Source organism: Lutra lutra, chromosome 8 (assembly GCF_902655055.1).
Source record: "Lutra lutra chromosome 8, mLutLut1.2, whole genome shotgun sequence".
In the NCBI taxonomy this organism is placed as follows: Eukaryota; Metazoa; Chordata; class Mammalia; order Carnivora; family Mustelidae; genus Lutra; species Lutra lutra.
This window is the reverse complement of record NC_062285.1, coordinates 57984066-58000289: the sequence shown is the minus strand read 5'-3', so window position 1 is coordinate 58000289 and position 16224 is coordinate 57984066. Positions and strand designations below refer to the sequence as shown.

The 16224-nt window shown below is 38.5% G+C and overlaps 2 protein-coding genes across 11 annotated transcripts in view; one reads left to right on the top strand and one right to left on the bottom strand.

The window, feature by feature from the left end:
* Positions 1-16224, top strand: part of LARP4 (La ribonucleoprotein 4) — a 223105-nt gene that overhangs the window by 111179 nt on the left and 95702 nt on the right. The window lies entirely within an intron of this gene.
* FAM186A (family with sequence similarity 186 member A) overlaps positions 1-16224 on the bottom strand; it is a 70171-nt gene that overhangs the window by 52657 nt on the left and 1290 nt on the right. The window lies entirely within an intron of this gene.

Genomic DNA, 16224 nt, shown 5'->3' with positions numbered 1-16224 from the left:
TTCCTTTAGGTGTAAGATTAGGTTGTTTATTTGAGATTTTTCTTGCTTCTTGAGGTAATCCTGTATTGCTATAAACTTTCCTCTTAAAACCGCTTTTGGTGCTTCCCAAAGGTTTTGGACCATTGTGTTTTAATTTTCACTTGTCTCCATGAATTTTTTTTATCTCCTCTTTGTTTCTACATTGACCAATTAATTGTTTAGTAGCATGTTATTTAACCTCCATGTATTTTGCTCTTTCCAGATTTTTTTCTTGTGGTTGATTTCTAGTTTTATAGCATTGTGGTCAGGAAAGATGCACGGTAGTACTTCAGCCTTTTCAAATCTGTTAAGGTTTGTTTTGTGGCCTAATATGTGATCCCTTCTGGAGAATGTTCTGTGGTCACTTGAAACAAATGTGTATTCTGTTTTAGGATGGAATGTTCTGAATATATCTGTTAAGTCCATCTGGTGTAGTGTGTCAGTCAAAGGCACTGTTTCCTTGTTGATTTTCTATTTGGATGATTGGTCCATTGATGCAAGTGCATGTTAAAGTCCCCTATTATTATTGTATTACTGTAGATTAGTTCCTTTATATTTGTTATTAACTGTTTTGTTTTTGTTTTTGTTTTGTATTTGGGTGCTCCCATGTTGGGCGAATAAATATTTATACTTGTTATACCTTCTTGTTGGATTGGTCCCCTTATGATTATTATACTGTCCTTCTTTGCCTCTTGTTATGGTCTGTCTTTTAAAGACCATTTTGTCCAATATAAGCTTTGCTACTTGGGCTTTCTTTTGACATCCTTTTGCGTGATAAATATGTCTCTATCCTCTTACTTTCAATCTGCAGGTGTCTTTAACTCTGAAATGAGTCTCTTGTAGGCAGCATAGAAATGTGTCCTGTTTTTTTTTTTTTTTATCCATTCTGTCAGCCTATGTGTTTTGATTGGAGCATTTAGTCCATTTACATTCAAAATATTTCTTGATAGCTATGTGCTTATTGCCATTTTCTTACTTGTTTTATGGTTATATTTGTAGTTCTCTCTTCCTTCCTTTCCTTGGTCTTATCTCCCATGATAATTTGGCTTTCTTTTTTTATATACTTGGATTCCTTTCTCTTTATTTTTTTGCATGGGGTTACCATTAGGTTTATATACAACATCTTTTGCATATAGCAGTCTATATTAAGTTGATAGTCATTTAAGTTTGAACCTATTCTTTACTCCTCTCCCCCTGACATGTTAGGTATATGATGTCATACTTCACATCTTTTTATTTTGTGAGTCTCTTGACTGATTTTTACAGATACACTTTTTTTTAATACTTTTGACTTTCCTACTTTTCTTTCTCTTATATTGTCTTTTCATACAAAGAGTCCCCTTTAACATTTCTTTTCTTTTTTTTAATATTTTATTTATTTATTTGATATAGAGAGAGAGACAGTGAGAGAGGGAACACAAGTGGGAGGAGTGGGAGAGAGAGAAGCAGACTTCCTGCTGAGCGGGGAGCCCAATGCGGGGCTCAATCCCAGGACCCTGGGATCATAACCTGAGCTGAAGGCAGATGCTAAATGACTGTGCCACCCAGGCACTCCCCCCCACACACACATTACTTGTAGGTTTCTTTTAGTGGTCATAATTTTTAAACTTTTGTTTGTGTGGAGAACTCTTTATCTCTCTTCATATTCTGAATGATAGCCTTGTTGGATACAGTATCCTTGTCTACAGACTCTTCCCTTTCAGCAGTTTGAATGTATCATGCCACTTTCTTCTGGCCTTTGAAGTTTCTGCTGAAAAAGCAGGCTTATAGCCTCATGGGGTTTCCCTTGTATGTAACTGTCATCTATTCTCTGGCTGCTTTTAAAATTTTCTTTTTATCACTACTTTTTAAAAAATTTTTATTTATTTACTTGAGAGAGTGAGAGAGAGAGCATGAGAGGGGAGAGGGTTAGAGGGAGAAGCAGACACCCTGCTGAGTAGAGACCCCCCCAATGCAGGACTCGATCCTGGGACTCCAGGATCCTGACCTGAGCGGAAGGCAGTCGTCCAACCAACTGAGACACCCAGGCACCCCTCTTTATCACTACTTTTTTCCATTTTAATTACTATATGTCTTTGTGTGGACCTCCTTGAGTTGATTTTGTTGGGGGATTTCTGTGCCTCCTGGATATCATTTTTTTTCTTTCCCCAGATGTGGGAAGTTTTCAGTTATTCTTCAAATAAATTTTCTCCTCCCTTTTTCCCTCTTCTCCTTCTGGGATCTTTAGTTATTATTATTATTTTACTTTTTAAAATGTATTTATTTGTGAGAGAGAGAGAGAGCACAAGCAGGGGGAGTGGCAGGCAGACATAGAAGCAGGCTCCATGCCGAGCGAGGAGCCCAATGTGGGACTCCATCCCAGGTATCATGACCTGACCTAAAGGCAGATGCTTAACCAAGTGAGCCACCCAGGCATCCCATCCTTCAGGGATCTTTATAATATGGATGTTATTACCCTTGATGGAGCCACTGAGTTCCCTAAGTCTATTCTCATTTTGCTTAATTTTTTTCCTCTCACCTGTTCAGCTTGATTATTTTCCATTACTTTTTTCTTCCCATTCTTGTACTTCCTCTAGTCTTCTGTTTTCTCCACCTAGTGTAATTTTAATTTCATTTGTTGTGTTAATCTCTGATTGGTTCTTTTTTTATCTCTTTGTTAAGGGTCTCACTGATGTCCTTTACTCTTTTCTCAAGTCCAGTGAGTATTTTATAATCATTACTTTAAATTATCTGTCAGGCTTATTTATCTCTGTTTTGCTTAAGCCTCTTGTTGTGATTTTGGGACATATTTCTCTGTCTCCCTATTTTGTCTAACTCTCTGTGTCTGTTTCTCTGTATTAGGAAAGTCAGCCATGTCTCCTGCTCTCGAAAGTGGTGTCCCAGGGGTGCCTGGGTGGCTCAGTGGGTTAAAGCCTCTGCCTTCGGCACAGGTCATGATCTCAGGGTCCTGGGATTGAGCCCCGCATCGGGCTCTCTGCTCAGCAGGGGGCCTGCTTCCTCCTCTCTCTCTCTGTCTGCCTCTGCCTACTTGTGATCTCTGTCTGTCAAGTAAATAAATAAATAAATAAAATCTTTAAAAAAAAAAAAAAAGAAAGAAAGTGGTGTCCTTAGAAGATGAGGTCCTGTATAGCCCTGTAATGCAGTGTCTCCTTTTTACCGGATTCTGGTGCTTCAGGGACTGTCTCCTCTTTGTGTTGCATGCACCCTGCTCTGTGTGGTTGAGCCACTTTTTCTTTGAGGCTAGTAGTCTGTGGTGGCTCTCTTTGCCTATTGTGGGCAGTGTTTGGTCCCTGTGATGCCAGTGGACAGTCTAGGTCTGCCTTGGGCTTGAGTTTAGTCAGACCAGGTATTTGTCATAGATGCAGTAGCACCAGACTTCAGGGTCCCTTCCCTGTGTTGTCCCCTGAGCAGCTTTCATTTGGGTGGGGGAGAGCGTACGATCAGACCAGCTGTCTGCCCCCAGCCCACTGCTGGGGCCAAAGTCTGACTGGTGTGTGTGGTTGTTTTTCCTCTCTCTAGGGCAGGAGTCACTTTAGAGTGATCTGGTCCTGTTGAGGCTACTTGCACACTGCCAAGCTTGTGACCCCAGTTTGTGCTCCAGCCAAGAGGTATTAGTGGGGGTGGATCCACAAAGTTCACAGGACAGACTGAACAGTTTTAGCAAGATTTGCATACCAGTGGTTCCAGAGAGGGGACTTGCCATGGCTGCTGTCAGGGCCAAGACTCCACAAAGGACACAGTTTCAGGAGACACAGTGTTGACAAAGAGTTGTTGGTCTTCTTGGGGAGGGGACCGGCCGCACCAGTACTGAGGTAAGCCTAGCTGGAGAGGACAGGTCCCCAAAGCCTGGGTGGGGTGGGGTGGGGTAGTTGGGGCTTGGTGTAAGCAAGTTAGGTAGTGAATGTCAGAGCAGTGCTGGTTACCACAAAAGGCCATGTGTTTATGGGAGCTGTGTGAAGGTGGGGAGGGAAATAGTACCTGCCAGCTCCTTTGTTCTTGGAGAAGACTCCCAATGCACCCTATCCTTCCAGCATATGCTCTTAGTAAACAAACCTTTCCCTTATACCCCAGGCATCTTTCAGACTGCTACTTCTGTGCTGTATTGCCATGGCTATTTGTTGTTCTATCACTTTAAGGGTGGAAGCTCAGTTGCTTCTAGCCCTCCTGGCTCTCCCAGAGTGAGCCCACTGATTTTTTAAATTCTAGGCTTTGGCTATGTCCCTGCAGCATGATAAAAATAAAATAATAGAATAAAATAAAAAATTAAATTTCCAGGCTTCAAGTCCCACTGGTCAGAAGAACTCACAAAATTTGGCCCCTTGGGTTTTCAAGCCCAAATGTTATGGGGAACCATCTTCCCCATGCAGGCTCCCTGCTGTAATAGTCTGTTTCTCTCCCTTCCCCATGCCCACGGATCCCTTCCTCCAGGGGAGAGTCCTGTGAATCTGTTAGGCTTCCCACTGTGTCTCTACCCTTCCTACGCTCTTCAGTGTGGCCTCTTCTCTACATTTAGTTGTGGAGTTTGTTCTGCCAATCTTCAGGTCATTTTCTGGATTCTTTTTTTTTTTTTTTTAAGTTTTGGGGTTTTTAAAAATTTATTTATTTGACAGACAGAGATCACAAGCAGGCAGAGAGAGAGAGGAGGAAGCAGACTCCCTGCAGAGCAGAGAGCCTGATGTGCAGTTCGATCCCAGGACCCTGGGATCATGACCCGAGCCGAAGGCAGAGGCTTTAACCCACTTAGCCACCCAGGTGCCCCCATTTTCTGGGTTCTAATATGATTGTTACCTAGTTGTATTCAAGAGACAAGATGAGCTTAGGGTCCTCCTACTCTGCTATCTTCCTAATAATCTCTCCCTCAGTATATGTTTTTATATAATCTGACTTACCACTATAGTAATGTTTTACATACCCTTCACATACTCAATAAATAAACTGTTAAAACCAACTGATACATACAGTGAGAAGATATGGATGCAAACATTAACAACTGAAGTTAAATGTATATGAATAAATAACATAATCACATTGGGGAGAAAAGAACTAGCTAGTAACTTTGGAAAACAATATCCTGACTGAATAATATAAGGTTAAATACAAAAGAATGGTACATAAATGCTGTACTTAATCACTAAGTGTGTTTCTTGCAGGGAAATGAGTTAACTCTGAAACTACTTTATGTGTACACAGGAATGAATGAATAAATATATTATAGATAAAAAGAACTGAATTTTTCACTTTTGTGACAGAAGTTACAAATAAGGAATAGGAAAAGACTAAAATGAACCCTATGGTATAGGATTGGAATCTGAACTATCAGTATTAAGTCATGTTTTAAATGTATATACAGATAGATAAAAAATATAGATGTGTACATATATATATGTGGTCTGATACATGTACATATACTTCTTAGCTCTCTTTGGTAAGAGGGCTGAGAAGAAATGACACTCCAGTAGTAAAGAACACATGTAGCCCCAGATCTTGGCTTCCAACATCAATCTCCAATAAAAGGAACCATGGCTTTTTGAAAAGTCATTGATTTCAGGGTTGGGAAGGGAATGTATAAGTTGATCCTGGAACATCTTATGGGATAGATGGATGGATAGATAGATAGATAGATAGATAGCCATTTGTTGAAAGAACACAGGCGTCAACCTGAAGGAACTCCTAATGGCCAAATCTGGAACAATTGAAGCCAATGATAATAATAATAATAATAATCCACAGGGTAGAATAAATATCTGAGTCTCTATCAATATAAGTTAATAAATAAAGGGAAGAGGTAGCTTTTCCTTTCAATAGAGTTCCAATTAATTCCAAAATTAGTAGACAGAAGTTGAAGAAGACAGAACGTGCCTAGTCTCAAAGTATCTTTTTTTTTTAAAAGAATTTATTTATTTATTTGACAGACAGAGATCACAAGTAGGCAGAGAAGCAGGCAGAGAGAGAGGAGGAAGCAGGCTCCCCGAAGAGCAGAGAGCCCGACGTGGGGCTCGATCCCAGGACCCTGAGATCATGAACTGAGCCGAAGGCAGAGGCTTTAACCCACTGAGCCACCCAGGCGCCCCAGTCTCAAAGTATCTTCCCCAAGATATTCATTAACTGCAGAGGGAAAAACAGTAACTTCACGGTGAACAAACCATTTTAACCAAGTGATCAATGTTAACATTGAGTCATAACACAAACACCTATAATAGGTTATACTGAGGACACAGATCATTTATGGGTATTTTTGTCCCCTAAATGCATAGCCTCAATCCAACCATGAAAAATATTAAAGAAACCAAAATTAAGAGACATTCAAAAAATAAAATTCTTCCAAAATATCAAGATCATGAAACCAATGAATAAGGAAATGATATAGACTGCAGAAGACTAAGAAACAAGTAGGTACTATATGAGTCCTTGGGTAGGATCCTGGGACAGAAAAACACATTAGTGGCAAAACTGGTAAAATCAAATGAGATCTTCAGTTATTGTATCAATTTTAATTTCCTGGTTCTGGCAGTGTACTATGATTGTGTAAAATGTTAACATTAAGGGAAGCTGAGTTAAAAATATATGGAAACTTGTATTTTGTGCCTTTTCTTTAAGTCTAAAATTGATATGTAATAAAAAGTTTAAAGAAAAAAAGTATTTTGAATTACTTACTACAATTGAATCTAGGCATACCTGATTGACCAGCAATTCCTTTCATAAATGAAATGCATACATATGTACTCAAAACATATTCACAAAAATGTTTATAGTGATATTATTTCTAGTAGACAAAAATAGAGAATGGATAAAATCATATAATGGGATGATAGTAATGAAAATTAATGAACTATAGCTTTATACAAAGAATCTCATGAACATAGTATTAAGCAAAAAAAAAGTATATATTAAAGAATATATACTGCATGATTCCATTTATCAGGCAAAACCAATCTACACTGTTAAAGATGAGGGTAATAGTTGTCTTTGGGGAAAATAGGGAGGTTTCTGTAGTGCAGATTATACATATAATTTCTGGGTTCATACATTTTGTGATGGTTCATGGGGTTTTTCCAATTGTAAGTCTTCACTTATGTTTATTGTAATTTTTTTAAGTTTTTATTTTTAAAAATTTTTTGAAATTTTATTTATTTATTTATTTGACAGAGAGAGAGAGGGCGAGAGCAGGAACACAAGCAGGAGGAGTGGTAGAAGGAAAGCAGGCTTGCGGCTGAGCAGGGAGCCCAATGCAGGGCTGGATCCCAGAACCCGAGGATCATGACCTGAGCCTGAAAGGAGACACTTAACGACTGAGCCATCCAGGTGCCCCAAACTTTTTAAGTTTTTAAAAGAAGAATTCAGTCTATGCTTCCATCCAAGATGAAGTTACAGGGACATGATTCATCCTCTTATCTAAAACAATGAAAAGAGGGCCACCTAAAATGATTAATAGAAACAAACCCCAGAGCTCAGACAGGAAGGAGAAATATTTTCTGTTCCCAGGTGGAGTAAAAAGCTTTGTTTATGTGACAGTACTGTACTCAGAAAGGTTTTTGCCTCACAGTGGGGGCAAAATTAGCCAGAGAGCAAATGCTCCTATAGTCTCACCTAACAATAACAAAAGTAAAACTCAAAAGGATCACACTACTACTAAATAACCATGTTGTAAAAGTTTGAAAATCTTTATAGGATTAGGAAAATACCCAGTATCTAACAAGGCAAAGTTCACAATATCTGACATCCAATAAAAAATATCAGGGAAAAGGATGGTAATAGGGAAGATGGCTGAGTAAGAAGCGCAAGGAATCCATCTCTCCAACCAAAAACAACCACCATAATGGCATTCTATCTGATTTAACTGATTTGGGATTCTGGGATTTACTTAATGGCTTACAACTTTTTTTTTTAAAGATTTTATTTATTTATTTGACAGAGAGAGAGATCACAAATAGGCAGAGAGGCAGGCGGGGACTGGGGAGGGGGGAAGCAGGCTCCCCGCTGAGCAAGGAGCCTGATGTGGGGCTCGATCCCAGGACCCTGGGATCATGACCTAAGCTGAAGGCAGAGGCTTAACCCACTGAGCCACCCAGGTGTCCCAATGGCTTACAACTTTTAAGGGAAGGCTTGACCAGTAAAATGTAATATTAGCCTTCAAAATAGTAGCAGGTGTCCATTCCCCACTCTCCACCCCAGTGATGGAAAACATTCCTATAACAGCTTACAAGAGCCAGGGTGGGCAATAAGAATCTTGTCTTCCAAGTAAGGGATCTGTCTCCTGATTGTGAACTACTGTTTCAGATCACAGAGGTGCAGATACAAAGGCAGGCTACCATTATTGCAGTGTGCTCTGGGTGAAACAGCTTTCAGGGAATTTAAAGAGATAGCTGTTCTTTTCCCTTCAGTTTTCCTTTTTCTCCCCTTTAGGAACCAAGACATACATACATACATACATACATACATACATACATTTATTATTTTATTTATCTATTTGACAGAGAGAGAAAGAGAAGGAGGGAGAGAGTAACAGATGGAGAGTCAGATTCCCTACTAAGCAAGGAGCCTAATGCGGGGCTTGATCCCAGAAACCCGGAATCATGACCTGAGTTGAAGGCAGACGCTTAACCAACTGAGCCACCCAGGCACCCCAGGAGCCAGACATTTAAAGATTAGAACATCCAAAAGCAGCTGTATATTCAGAGGAATATAGGAAGTCATTATGTATGAAGGCTGATTCCTGTCACATAGAGATAAACAACAGCACAGATAAACAACTAACACAGATTCTGGTATACAAAGAGTGTTTCCGGAGGAACAGAATCTTAAGGATAAGTTTTCTGAATTGGGTTTAGGATTTCTAGAATTGGCTTTCTAATTTGATTAGATTCAAAGATATGAATGACTCCATTTCCAGTATTAAAGAGAGCATTGATCGCCCTTGGCATGGTCTGTCAATTAAGACGATACTCCTAATCAACTGCTTACAAGAAGCAAGAATCTGGATGACTGTATAAATGCCAAACATTTATGGCAAACTAATAAATATAATGAGACTGGTTGGTTGCTCCTAATGTCACTGGATATAGTGTGGGGCGCAGGGGGAGGATGAGCTCAGTGACTTGAATTTCTAGCTCAAGCACCACAGGAATGACCTGTGAGCTCCTGTGTGTGTTCTGAAGGAGACCCTTATCTCCTATACTGCAATCCTGAGATTGCTGAAGATTAAACCAAGAATCTCGTTCTCTGACTGGTTGAATTACAATACAAGTTGAATTCCCAGCCTTGCAAGGTGTCTACTGCTAAAGTGAGGGCATTGATTGGGAAGGAACAGAACTCTGAAAATTGGAACGAGTATGTGTGGGAAGGCCCTGATAAAGCTTAAGACATTGAGCCTCTAAATTCTACCAAGTGTGCTTCACCAGTGGAGCCACCTCTCCACCCAGCACTTCGGAGCATGTGACTCTTGATTTTGGGGCTGTGAGGTCGAGCCCCACCTCGGGTGTAGAGATTACTTAAATATAAAGTCTTTAGGGACACCTGGGTGCTCAGTCAGTTGAGGACTCTTGATTTTGGTTCAAGTCATAATCTCGAGGCTCTGCGCTCAGCGGGGAGTCTGCTTGAGGATTCTTTCACCCCTCTCCATCTGCCCCTCCTCCTGCTCGCTCTCTCTAAAATAAATAAATAAAATCTTTTAAAAAGTAAAACAAAAATTTAAAAAAGATTTTATTTATTTATTTGAGAGAAAGAGAGAGCGAGTATAAGTTGGGGGCAGAGGCAGAGGGGGAAGCAGGCTCCCGGCTGAGCAGGGAGCCTGGTACGGAGTTCAATCCCAGGACCCTGAGATCATAACCTGACCCAAAGGCAGACCTGTAACCAACTGAGCCACTCAGGCGCCCCCAAAAAAGTAAAATATTTTTTTAAAAAAACTTGGTTCTTTGAAAATAACAATAAAAATTGATAAACCTCTAGCCAGCTTGATAAGGGAAGAGAGAGAGAAGACAAATTGCTAATATCAGAAGTGAAAAGTGATATTATTACAGATTCTACAGAAAATAACGAGGTAGTAAGGGGTTATTGTGAACTTTGGGCCAATAAAATGATATAAAATGGGCAAATTACAAGACACAAACTGAAAGTTCACTCAAGAAGACAGATAACCTGAGAGGTACCTGGGTGGCTCAGTCGGTCAAGTGTCTGACTTCAGCTTAGGTCTCTATCTTAGGGTCCTGGGATCAAGCCCTGCATCAGGCTCCCTGCTCAGTGGGGAGCCTGCTTTTCCCTCTTCTTTTGCCCCTCCCTCTGCTTGTGCTCTCTCTGTCTCTTTCTCAAATAATAAAATAAAATTAAAAAGAAGACAGATAAACTGAATAGCTGTACAATTTAATAAATTGAATTTGTAGTTTAAAACTTTCCCATGAGTTAAACCACAAGTCTAGATGGTTCCATTGATTATTTCTACCTACCCCACCCAAACACTTAGTGGTTTCTACCGAACATAAAAGGAAATGTCAATTCTCAAAAGACTTACAGAAAATTTAAAAGAATATTCTATGAGTCTATAAAGCTAACATTAGTCTGATGCCAAAACCAAGGTATTAAAACTACAGACCAATATGTTTTATAAACATAGACACAAAATTAACACAATTTTAGCAAACTGAATACAAGGTAATAAAAAGAATGCTACCTTATGAGTAAATAGAATTAATCCAAAAAAAATGAAAGGTTGTTTTATCAGTCATAAATCAATGTAACCCACTATTTTAACAGATTCAAAAAGACAAAACAACAACAACAACAACAAACACCATGATTATCCCAATGGATGCAGTACACCTTTTGATAAAACTCAGTATCTATTTCTGGTTAAAATATCAGTAAGTGGGGCAAAGTTGCCTACTCAGTAAATAAAAAAGGAAGTTTATTTATTTTCCTCCCTCTCCCTGAAAACAAAGTTGAAGTTGAAATGAAACAAAACAAAGTTGAAATGCACACACATATAAAAAGGGGACTCAAACTGCCTCTATTAGCATATAACAGGGTTGTCTATGTAGAAAATCCCAAGGAAAGTATGAAGAAAATCTATGAGGATTAATAACTGGGTTTTATTATACAAAATGAACACACAAAAATTTATTGTATTTCTATATATTAGTTGTGAACAAATGAGAATGGAAATTAAAAAGCAATACTTTTTTTACTATTTTTACAATAGTAAAAAAAATGAAATACTTAGGGACAAATCTAACAAAAGATATGCAAGGTCTAGCACTTCTGAGAAAAATTAGATATAAATAAAAACAGAAATACACTGTTTTCACAGGTCAGAAGTCCCAATATTGTTAAGTTCTCAATTCTTCCCAAATTGATCTATACCAGCAAGCTTTTTCCCCCCAGTAGAATTTGACAGATTCTAAATTTTATATGGAGATGCAAAGGGAGAAAGCAGTGTGGATAAAGACAGTTTTTAGGTTATGAGTGTTTGAATGTCACTCCAGAGAAAGAAGCCCAAGAAGAGGAAGTGGAGGTAAAAGGAAGATGTGAGAGAAGAAGTTGGGCATAATTGAAAAAGATAAAAGTTGGAGAACTAAAAGTATATGATTTCAATAATTATCATATTATTTATTTATTATTTATTTATCATAAAACCTCAGTAATCAAAAACAAACAAACAAAAATCTCAGTAATGAAGACATTGTAGTATTAGTATAAACACAGATAAATAGACCAAGAGAACAGACTAGAGAGGCCATAAACTCATACATATATGGTCAATTAATTTTCAATAAACATGCAATGCAATGCAACGGAGAAGGGATAGTCTTTTCGACAAGTGGGTCTAGAATAATTGTCTAAAAAATCAACATCTCAATCAATATCTGATATCATATACAAAGATTAAGACAAAATGAACCATAGACCTAACTGTAAAATCTATAAGTATAAAGCTTCTAGGAGGAGAAAATGTATGATCTCAAGTTAGTAAAAGTTTGCTTTGAAAGAAAGAAATTGGACTAAGGAATTTTGTTCTTTGAAAGACACAGGAGAAGAAAAAGACAAGCCACAGAATAAAAAAAAATATTTGCAAATTGCTTATCTGATAAAAGTTGCTATCAAAATACATAAAAATACTCAAAACTCAATAATAAGAACATAGACTAATAAGCTTTTAAAATATGGTGAAAATATTTGAATTACCAAAGAAGACATATTGAACGCAAATAAACTTGTTGAAAGTTTCTCAAAATCATTAGTCATTATAAAACTGCAAATTAAAACCACAATGAGGGGCGCCTGGGTGGCTCAGTGGGTTAAAGTCTCTGCCTTCAGCTCAGGTCATGATCCCAGGGTCCTGGGATCGAGCCCCGCATCGGGCTCTCTGCTCGGCAGGGAGCCTGCTTCCTCCTCTCTCTGACTGTCTCTCTGCCTGCTTGTAATCTCTGTCAAATAAATAAATAAAATCTTTAAAAAAAAATAAAACCACAATGAGATACTATTGTATACCTTTTGGAATGGTTAAAATTAAAAAGACCAACAACATCAAGTGTTGATAAAGATGAGCAATTGAAAATCTCATACACTGCTTGTGGGAATATAAAATAGTATAACCACTTTTTAAAAAGTTTTAATTTAAACTCCAGTTAGTTAACATACAATGTAATATTGTTTTCAGGTGTACCATATTGTCATTCCACACTTCCACAAACACCTGGTACTCCTCATAACAATTGCCCTCCTTAATCCCTTCCTCTGTTTAACCCATCCTCCCACCCACCTCCCCTCTGATAACCATCAGTTTGTTCTCTATAGTTAAGAGTCAGTTACTTGATTTGCCTCTCTTCCCCTCCCCTCCCCACAACTCCAACCATGTTCGTTTTCTTTCTTAAATTCCATATATGAGTGAAATCAAATGGTATTTATCTTTCTCTGAGTGACATATCACTTAGCATACTATTCTCTAGCTCCATCCACATTGTTGCAAATGCAGATTTCATTCTTTTCTATGGCTGAGTAATATTCCATTGTATATGTATACCACATCTTTTTTTAAAATTTCATTTTTTCAGTGTTCCAGGGTTCATTGTTTATGCACCACACCCAGTGCTCCATGTAATACGTGCCCTCCTTAATACCCACCACCAGGCTCACCCAACCCCCTCCCTCCTCCCCTCCAAAACCCACAGTCTCTCATGGTTCGTCTCCTCCTCCAATTCCCCCAATTCACTTTTTCTTTTCTTTTCCTAATATCCTCCATGTTGTCCCTTATGCTCCACATGTAAGTGAAACCATATGATAAGTGACTTTCTCTGCTTGACTTATTTTACTCAGCATAATCTCCTCCAGTCCCGTCCATATTGATTCAAAAGTTGGGTATTCATCCTTTCTGATGGAGGCATAACATTCCATTGTATATATGGACCATATCTTTATCCATTTGTCTGTTGAAGGGCATCTTGGCTCTTTCCACAGTTTGGCGACTGTGGCCATTGCTGTTATGAACATTAGGGTACAGGTGGCCATTCTTTTCACTACATCTGTATCTTTGGGGTAAATACCCAATAGTGCAATTGCAGGGTCATAGGGAAGCTCTATTTTTAATTTCTTTTTTTTTTTAATTTTAATTTTAATTTTTTTTTTTTTTTGAGAGAGAGAGATCACAAATAGGCAGAGAGGCAGGCAGGGAGAGAGAGAGGAGGAAGCAGGCTTCCTGCCAAGCAGAGAGCCCAATGCGCAACTTGATCCCAGGACTCTGAGATCATGACCTGAGCTGAAGGCACAGGCTTAACCCACTGAGCCACCCAGGCACCCTCTATTTTTAATTTCTTAAGGAATCTCCACACTGTTTTCCAAAGTGGCTGCACCAACTTGCATTCCCACCAACAGTGTGAGAGGGTTCCCCTTTCTCCACATCTCTCCAACACTTGTTGTTTACTGTCTTGTTAATTTTGGCCATTCTAACTGGTGTAAGGTGGTATCTCAATGTGGTTTTGATTTTAATCTCCCTGATTATACCATATCTTCTTCATCTATTCATTAGTTGATGGACATTTGGGCCTTTTCTGATTTGGCTATTGTTGATAATATAGGGGTGCATGTATCCCTTCAAATCCGTGCTTTTGTATCCTTTGGATAAATACCTAGTAGCGCATAGGATAGTTCAATTTTTAACTTTTTTTTTTTTTTTTTAAGATTTTATTTATTTATTTGACAGAGAGAAATCACAAGTAGGCAGAGAGGCAGGCAGAGAGAGAGAGGAGGAAGCAGGCTCCCTGCTGAGCAGAAAGCCCGATGTGGGGCTCGAACCCAGGACCTGGGATCATGACCTGAGCCGAAGGCAGCGGCTTAACCCACTGAGCCACCCAGGCGCCCCCAATTTTTAACTTTTTGAGGAATCCCCATACTATTTTCCAGAGTTGGTGCACCAGTTTGCATTCCCATCAACAGTGTAAGAGGGTTCCTCTTTCTTGGCATCCTCACCAATACCTGTTGTTTCCTGTGTTCTTAATTTTAGCCATTCTGACTGATGTGAGGTGATATGTCATTGTAGTTTTCATTTGTATTTCCCTGATGATGGTATTGGCACAAATAGACACATTGTTCAATGGAACAGAATAGAAAACCCCAAAATGAACCCACAACTATATGGTCAACTAATCTTTGACAAAGCAGGGAAGAATATCCAATGGAAAAAAGATAGTCTCTTCAACAAATGGTGTTGGGAAAACTGGACAGCAACATGAGAAGGAATGAAACCAGACCCCTTTCATATACCATATGCAAAAATAAATTCAAAATGGATGAAAGACCTAAATGTGAAGCAGAAATCCATTAAAATCCCAGAGGAGAACACATAGCTAGTACTTTGACATTGGTCTTCTAAACTAAGGGAAACAAAAACAAAAGTAAGATATTGGGACTTTATCAAAATCAAAAGCTTCTGTACAGCAAAGTAAACAATAAAAAAAAAACTAAAAGGCAACCTACAGAATGGGAGAAGATATTTGTAAATGACATATCTGATAAAGTTTAGTATCCAAAATATATAAAGAACGTATAAAACTCAACACCCAAAAAACAAATAATCCAGTTTAAAAATGGGCAGAAGACATGAGTAGACATTTTTCCAAAGAAGACATCCAGATGGCCAACAGACATATAACCACTTTGTAAAAGTTTGGTAGTCTTGTTTTAAATTTAACATTTATATACCATGTGACCCAGCCATTCCAACCTAAGTATTTATCCCAAAGAAATGAAAGCATAGGTCTATAAGATAAGTCATGAATAAATGTACAGATATTCATAGCAATTTCATTTTTTTAGAGAGGGAGGGGGCAGAGGGAGAGAGAGTGAGATAATCTTTTTAAGATTTTATTTATTTGAGTAGTGATCTGAAGGGGCACATGCACCCGAATGTTTATAGCAGCAATGTCCACAACAGCCAAACTATGGAAAGACCCTAGATGTCCATCAACAGATGAATGGTTAAAGAAGATGTAGTATATATATACAATGGAATACTATGCCGCTATCAAAAGAAACAAAATCTTGCCATTTGCAATAATGTGGATGGAACTAGAGGGTATTATGCTAAGCAAAATAAGTCAATCAGAGAAAGACAATTATCATATGATCTCTCTGATATGAGGAATTTGAGACACAGGGCCGGGGGTCCTGGGAGGTAGGGAGGGAAAAAATGAAACAAGATGGGATCAGGCAGGAGACAAACCATGAGAGACTCTGAATCTCAGGAAACAAACTGAGGGTTGCTGGCTGGTGGGGATTAGGGATAGGGTGGTTGGGTTATGGACATTGGGGAGGGTATGTGCTATGGTGAGTGCTGTGAATTGTGTAAGCCTGATGATAATAATTATATATATAGTAATTGTAATTATAATATTATTACATATAATTATAAATAATACATTATATGTTAATAAAAATATCAAACATCAATTAAGAGAAACAAAAAAGATTTTATTTGAGAATAAGTAGATGCTGTATGATTCCACTTATAAAACTCTTTTAAAATGCAAAATAATCTGTAGAGACAAAAAGCAGATTGGCAGTTGCCTAGAGATAGTGGTGGCAGGGGGGTTGGGAAGGGTATGTGGCAGGAATTGTAACTGAGCATAAGGAAACTTTATGGGGTGATGGGTAAGTTCATTATGTTGATTGTGATGAGGTTTTCACAGGTGTTTATATATATCAAAACTTATATACTTAAAA